General features: G+C 39.8%; 1 protein-coding gene across 2 annotated transcripts in view; it reads right to left on the bottom strand.

Annotated features, from left to right (window-relative positions):
- Positions 1 to 2,722: 2,722 nt before the first annotated feature.
- Positions 2,723 to 7,805, bottom strand: part of PLCE1 (phospholipase C, epsilon 1) — a 370,125-nt gene continuing 365,042 nt past the window's right edge. For both annotated transcript variants that reach the window (XM_010842171.1, XM_010842170.1), the window contains one exon: positions 2,723 to 4,415. The gene's annotated coding sequence lies outside the window, so the exon portion shown is untranslated. The remainder of the gene's footprint in view (positions 4,416 to 7,805) is intronic.

A 7,805-nucleotide genomic window follows, 5' to 3' on the forward strand; every position in this document is an offset into this window, starting at 1 on the left:
CTTTGGCAGCAGAAACTATACTTTAAATGAAAAATCAGTTTTAAAATAGAAGTTCATCAACTATTCCACAGTTGCACTATGCTTTTAACCTTGTTACATATACAGAGAATCACAGTGGGACCATAAAATTATACATCTTATATTTGAATATCCTGTATGAATTGCTGCTGCTGCTGCTAAGTCACTTCAGTCGTGTCCGACTCTGTGCGACCCCATAGACGGCAGCCCACCAGGCTCCCCGTCCCTGGGATTCTCCAGGCAAGAACACTGGAGTGGGTTGCCATTTCCTTCTCCAATGCATGAAAGTGAAAAGTGAAAGTGAAGGCGCTCAGTCGTGTCCGACTCTTGGCGACCCCATGGACTGCAGCCTACCAGGCTCCTCCATCCATGGGATTTTCCAGGCAAGAGTACTGGAGTGGGCTGCCATTGAATTGAGGATGAAACATACTTGTGCACTTAACTTCTGTAGTCTTGTACTGATGGGTTTCATTTTCAGAGCTAAATATTATAGTCATTAATGATAACACACACACATATAGCCCGAGGCTATTATAAACTAGTCTTAATATCTGTTTCTTTAACTAGATAACTTTTGAACACCTGCTGTGTGCTTAGCACGTGCTAGGCACTACACAGGAACGGGGGTAACAACAGATACATATGGGCCTCAGCCTTCCATGCCCTTGTATGCCGAGTCAAGTCATTTTTGTTTGAATGAGGCATTACCCAGTTGAGTGTCAGAGTGAGTTGTCTTGAAGTTCAGAGACCTGTATCATCTGAAATAGGGAAGGTTTCAGGGGCCTGCTTGATGGCAGACTTGAGCATAGCATGTTTTGGATCTAAGAGAGATATACAAACAGCTTGGTAATCTTGGAGACTCAGTATCTCAAAAACATTCAGGAATTCCTGTCAAAATCCTTAGCCATCAGGCAAGGACTGTACTTAGGAAATTAATAGGTAGCAATGGCAGAGAACATTTAAGTTGTTAACAATGTACTGTATCATGGAAATGTTGACTGAGGAGGGGTGGGCTTGGTGTAAGAGGCAGTCTCCTTTTCTAGTAACTTTTTGGAGGGCCCAGGGATTCCCCTGTTGCTGCTGCTGTGAGAGAAACAACTGGAGGGGTTCAAGGCTACCATTTAGAGATTTCTTTCGTTGTAGGCTGCCTTTCACTGTGCCAAGTTTAAAATCTGACACCAGCCAGGAATATCCTCCATAGTGGCACGGGAGCAGAGTTGTGGAGTTTTATGTTTTAGTTAATTCTGTTTTACCAGACCAGTACACAAGGTCTGATTACTTTTCGGAATTAAGCAAGGTCTCTGGGTGTCTGGCACAGGAGGAGAGGTCTACAGAGATACTAGAAAGGGAGAGAACAGAGGAAAGGAAAGATATAGTTTTTAAGAAAAGTACATACGGAGCCACTGGGGAGGCCAACTGTCATTAATGAGCCTCCATTGTCTCCAGAGCCATCAAGATGGGAGACCTTTGTGGAAAAGTAAATTCGACTTTTGACTCACTTTTGTTGAGTCTGGACTCCATATTTCTCCCCAACAGGAGAATTTATAAATAAATAACTTTTACTTGCTAAGGATGACATGAAAGGAGGTGTTCCTTCAAGAGGGTACTTTCTGCCCAAATAATGCTGTTACTTCCTACAAATTTATCCTCAGACTTATTCTCAACTCCTTCACGCCCTTATGTGATCTTACATTAGTTGGCAAAACAGTAAATTCAGGATGAGGTGATAGAGAGGAAGTGACTCTGTTTTTTCTGGTGTCACACATCACATTGGATTCCCAGTCTAAATCCTTTCCTGCCAGCTCCCATAATCTTAAAAGTTGGAATCACCCAACAGAGGGACAGAATTCATGCTCCTTTCTTTCTGTTTTCAGTGAAGCATCTTAAAATATTTTTCCTCAAAATCGTGTAATAAACCCAGCTTACATATTAGATTCTTTCCCATGTCAGCTTTACTGATGCAAGTTTGCTCCCCAGGTTTTAGTAGTCTGACAAGTATGAAGTGGTAATGGCTATAAGCCTGGGTGCTATATTAGATGTCCTAAACAGTAGGACAGTTTCTTGCATTTGCTATACTAATACAGCTGTATAATTCAGAGAAACTTCAAATCAAAATTTACTTTGGCAAACACCAGGTTGTGCTGGTTATTTGTAATAATAGAGTAAACCCTCTACATTTTTGAGCAATGTGTCCCTCCTAAAATCCCTAGGACTCAAATCCCAGAGTATGTACTTTACCTCACAATAGGATGAACGATCAAGATGAGTTGCAACATAGGCAGAAGGCTGGGTTCACTCAGTTCCTAAAACCAGTCTCAAGGTAAGTTCCAGATTTTATGCTAAGGACCATGGTGTGGGATGGGAGGCTTAGAATCAAGGCCAATTGATAAAACCTCGTGAGGCCAGCCTTGCTTTCCATCTCACTGCTCTGCACAGTTTCATCTTGACTGTTAGACTACTAGTCTAACTTGACTGTTAGACTAGTAGTCTAACTTGCCAGTTAGACTAGTAACTCGATTTTAATGACACAGTAAGCCCAACCAGAGGCTTCTTTGGTGGCTCTGTCAGGCAAGAATCCACCTGTAACGCGGGAGACCTGGGTTTAATCCCTGGGTTGGGAAGCTCCCCTGGAGCAGGATATGGCAACCCTCTCCAGTATTCTTGCCTGGAGAATCGCCATGGACAGAGGAGACTGGTGGGCTGCAGTCTCTGGAGTTGTAAAGAATCGGACATGACTGAGCAGCTAAGCACAGCAAAGCCCAAACAGATGGCAAAAATGCCCATTAGTTGAGACAAGTTTGATCACAGTTTCTGGGAAATTTAAAGTGAAGGGAGCATTGTGCATTTGTTGCAGACTGACTATTTGATTTAAAAAGAGACCTGCAGTACTGTACAAACAGCATCAACTTGAAATAGCCTGAATGCTATTGACAAGCAAACGGCGATTCTTTTAGCAATGAGGTTTGTGACTTAGTCAGAACTTCCAATTACATGAAAGGTGTGTTGTGTGTTTTTGATACTTTTGTCAAGAGTACACAAAGAACGGGGAATTATTTTATTCATTTTTTTTTTATGATGCAAATGTCTCAAAGCAAAGATTAGAGATTTTAGTATGTTTTGTAATTTGAAGAAAAACATCAAATTTGAAGGTCATTAGAAAGATAAAATTTGGATTTTACTTTAGAGGAACACATTTCATGTGAAAAGTCACAATTTGCTTCATGCCAAGAACAAGACGAATCCTTTACACTTACATGATAGTCTTATACAGCAAGGTTTTAAAAATAATTTATGTTAAATGGCAAGTTACATGAAATTCTGGCCTATTTCAGGTATTCAGGGTATACATTTTCTTTTAAGATTTGTTTTCAAATAGTGACATAGAACCACTAATGCTTCTAATCTGCAAGCAATATCAAGAAGGCTATGTATAATAAATACATAGGTACAGTGTCAGTACAAACCTCGTAAAATAAATAAACACCAACTCAGTCTACTTTTGCGTTAGAAACATGGTTAAGTTTCTTACTAAGATGCCACAACTCAGTAGATACGTTATTCTAAATTCATTTTGTAGAAACCAAAAGTCTGTGAATATAAGCAATAAACATAAAAAACCCAACATCATTCTATATGTAAAAAGAAACACTATAGAAGAGTTCATGATGGTACACAATGTAGAGTACGTTGAATTACTTTTTAATGAGTCCTAAAGGACATATTTACACATGCAATGCCCCAGAGCTTCCAATTCTTATCCGTAATAGGTATGACTAAACCAGCCTGCTTCATTTCTTACCTCTTTGCATCTTGTTCCCAGTTTTCTAAGTCAGGTCAGCAAACTGTGGCCCTTGAACCAAATCCAGCCTGCCACCTGCTCTTGTGTGGCTGTTGAACTAAGAATAGTTTACATTTTAAAATGATTTTTCAAAAAATCCAAAGAGGAATATTTATGCCATGGGAAAGTGATATACCATTCCAATTCCAATGTCTTTAAATAGTTTTCTTGGATCACAGCCACATTCAATCATGTATGTATTGTCTACGGCTGCTTTTGCATTAAGCTGAGTCATTGCAACAGAGACCATTTGAAGAACGAAGATATTTACTGACTAGCCCTTTACAAAAAGTTTGCTGACTCCTGTTCTAAGTCAATTATTGCAAGCTTAGCGGTGGTTTTTCCAACTGTTGACAGGTGTAAAATGGCAGTCTGCTGGGCTTCTTTGCTTCAATCAGCAGGAAACCAGTTCTGTACCATTTTGCTTGACCTCAGCTCAGACCTTATATCAAGAGTTCAGAAATCATAAGTTTCCAGTTTAGTTTATGAAAACAAGGGAATTATATTTGTCTCCATTATGTTCGTTCTTGATTTTAACTTCTTGCCAAAAGATCTTCACCTGTAAAGTCGTATACATAGGCTTGTTAGTATTAATGTCTTCAAAGTGAAGCAGCAGAAACAGTCCACAGTGTAGCAAGGTTTAGGGTTCAACCAACAGAAACCCACAGCTCTGGTGGCTGGGTTTGGGGCAGAGAATATTTCCTATAAACTCATAGTGTTAGAACATGATGTTCCTGGGAGGTGGAACATTAGGCTATTTCTGCCCTGGAACACCACATTCTGTAGAAAGTTTTTTAACCACAAACTGTTTAGCTTTTTTTTTTTTTAAAGGTGGACTTCTTTCAACTCGTTAAATATATTACTTAAGGTAAATAATTACTTGTTTAGAAATTCTTATATTAGTATTAGGGGGTAACTCTTGAAAGTTTAGAGGTGAATATTTCAGAACAAATAACATGAAATATTATGTTGCTCAGAAAGCAATAAAAATACTAAACTTGTTTTCTTATGAGCATATACAGAAAGGCCCTTCTTTTTTCCCAAGTGCTCTTGGAGACACTATTTGTAAAGTTAATAACATGGGACATATATTACCATATATACATCTATGCACCAATGGCTATTCTTTCAATGACTGTTAAAGAGAACCTTCCCCAAATTTAGGGAAAGAGGTCAACTGACTGACTATGAATTTCTGCTTATGATAGGAAAATTGAATCCAAAGGCAATCATCTAAATCACCACCCCCTTCCCTGTTCTCATAAAGTATAAGCAACTAGTAATGCTCATTAGAGCAAGCACATTATTTTGAAGTCAAATTTCTAATGGAGTTGTATTATGTACTTATTAATCTTCTGGCACACCCAGGGCTTTTTCTCTGCCAAGTGTAATTCCACTCTATCATTAACGGAGGTTATAACAAAGAGGTGAGAGGTGTGCATAACATTGTCGCATGTGTAATTTATTTGATGCTAAGTTCTTGATATGGAGAACAATATCTGAAATTCTGATCATTGTCTTTACCGTGTGCTCATAGACCCACTACCATGAGGAGTCATTTTCCAAAAGCTGCAGAGGCTCCACATGGTGCTCAGTTCTTGGAGAAGAAAGCAAGGAAAGAAAGAAGAAAAGTAAGTTGAGTCTGGAACTTTAAGATACCAGGGAATTCTCTGGTGGTCCAGTGGTTAGGACTTTGCACTTTCACTGCCGGGGACCCGGGTTCAATTCCTGGTCAGGGAACTAACAGGAAGCAAGGTGGTAATAAAGATAATACAAAAAAAAGGGGAGGGTATGGAATACCAGAAGTACCACAACAAAACATGAGTGCTGAGCCTTCTCAGAGTCTGGAACAGTCCGGGGTTTCACGATTCTGTGCAGATTCAGTATTATCTGATGCTGTATGATGTGGACTGCTCCATGGTGCTGAGATTCCTTTCTGGTGAGTCTTTGCATACAAAACCTAAAGAGCCCTGACTCGGGATAGTGGGCTGTGCAGAAGCTCTGGAGGAGGTGGTTTCCTGTGTTCCGCTACGTCTGTTTTGAAAGAGCTTTCTTTGTAAGTGTATCTGGGGCACCAGTTGTTTTAGGAGTTGCTTCTTAAACATTGGCTCAATATGGGCTCTTGTACGTCAGATTTGGCCCCATCAAGAGGTATCAGTAAATTCTTTAAATTGTGAGCTATAATTTTATATAAGAAATAACTGATTGTGGGCAGACAGATGATGCAGCTGTGTAATATAAGCAACAATGCCTTCACCATGCTGTTGATGTCTCAAGGATTTTAAATCTTAGAACTCTATGATGGAACAGGTGAAAAGAGGGCTTTAATAATCCCTTGAGTTCATTATTCAGGATTTGAAATAGCTCAACTGGAATTCCATCACCTCCACTAGCTTTGTTCGTAGTGATGCTTCCTAAGGCCCACTTGACTTCACATTCTAGGATGTCTGGCTCTAGGTGAGTGATCACACCATCGTGATTATCTGGGTTGTGAAGATCTTTTTTTGTACAGTTCTGTGTATTTTTGCCACCTCCTCTTAATATCTTCTGCTTCTGTTAGGTCTATACCATTTCTGTCCTTTATTGAGCCCATCTTTGCATGAAATGTTCCCTTGGTATGTCTAATCTTCTTGAAGAGATCTCTCTTCTTTCCCATTCTATTCTTTTCCTCTATTTCTTTGCATTCATCACTGAGGAAGGCTTTCATATCTCTCCCTGCTATTCTTTGGAACTCTGCATTCAGATGCTTATATCTTTCCTTTTCTCCTTTGCTTTTCACTTCCCTTCTTTTCACAGCTATTTGTAAGGCCTCCTCAGACAGCCATTTTGCTTTTTTTGCATTTCTTTTCCATGTGGATGGTCTTGATCTCTGTCTCCTGGACAATGTCATGAACCTCCATGCATAGTTCATCAGGCACTCTGTCTATAAGATCTAGTCCCTTAAATCTATTTCTCACTTCCACTGTATAGTCATAAGGGATTTGATTTAGGTCATACCTGAATGGTCTAGTGGTTTTCTCCACTTTTTTCAATTTCAGTCTGAATTTGGCAATAAGGAGTTCATGATCCGAGCCACAGTCAGCTCCCGGCCTTGTTTTTGCTGACTGTATAGAGCTTCTTCATCTCTGGCTGCAAAGAATATAATCAATCTGATTTCAGTGTTGACCATCTGGTGATGTCCATGTGTAGAGTCTTCTCTTGTGTTGTTGGAAGAGGGTGTTTGCTATGACCAGTGCGTTCTCTTGGCAAAACTCTATTAGCCTTTGCCCTGCTTCATTCTGTACTCCAAGGCCAAATTTGCCTGTTACTCCAAGTGTTTCTTGACTTCCTACTTTTGCATTCCAGTCCCCTATAATGAAAAGGACATCTTTTTGGGTGTTAGTTCTAGAAGGTCTTGTAGGTCTTCATAGAACCGTTCAGCTTCTTCAGCATTACTGGTCGGAGCATAGACTTGGATTACCGTGATATTGAATATGCCATCAAATTTGGAAAACTCAGCAGTTTCATTCCAGTCCCAAAGAAAGACAATGCCAAAGAATATTCAAACTACCACACAATTGCACTCATCTCACACGCTAGTAAAGTAATGCTTAAAATTCTCCAAGTCAGGCTTCAGCAGTATGTGAACCGTGAACACCCAGATGTTCAAGCTGGTTTTAGAAAAGGTAGAGGAGCCAGAGATCAAATTGCCAACATCTGCTGCATCATCAAAAAAGCAAGAGAGTTCCAGAAAAACATCTATTTCTGCTTTGTTGACTATGCCAAAGCCTTTGACTGTGTGGAACACAATAAACTGTGGAAAATTCTGAAAGAGATGGGCATACCAGACCACCTGACCTGCCTCTTGAGAAACCTATATGCAGGTCAGGAAGCAACAGTTAGAACTGGACATGGAACAACAGACTGGTTCCAAATAGAAAAAGGAGTACATCAAGGCTGTATATTGTCA

Source organism: Bison bison, unplaced genomic scaffold (genome assembly GCF_000754665.1).
Source record: "Bison bison bison isolate TAMUID 2011002044 unplaced genomic scaffold, Bison_UMD1.0 scf7180017864172, whole genome shotgun sequence".
Classification (NCBI taxonomy): domain Eukaryota; kingdom Metazoa; phylum Chordata; class Mammalia; order Artiodactyla; family Bovidae; genus Bison; species Bison bison.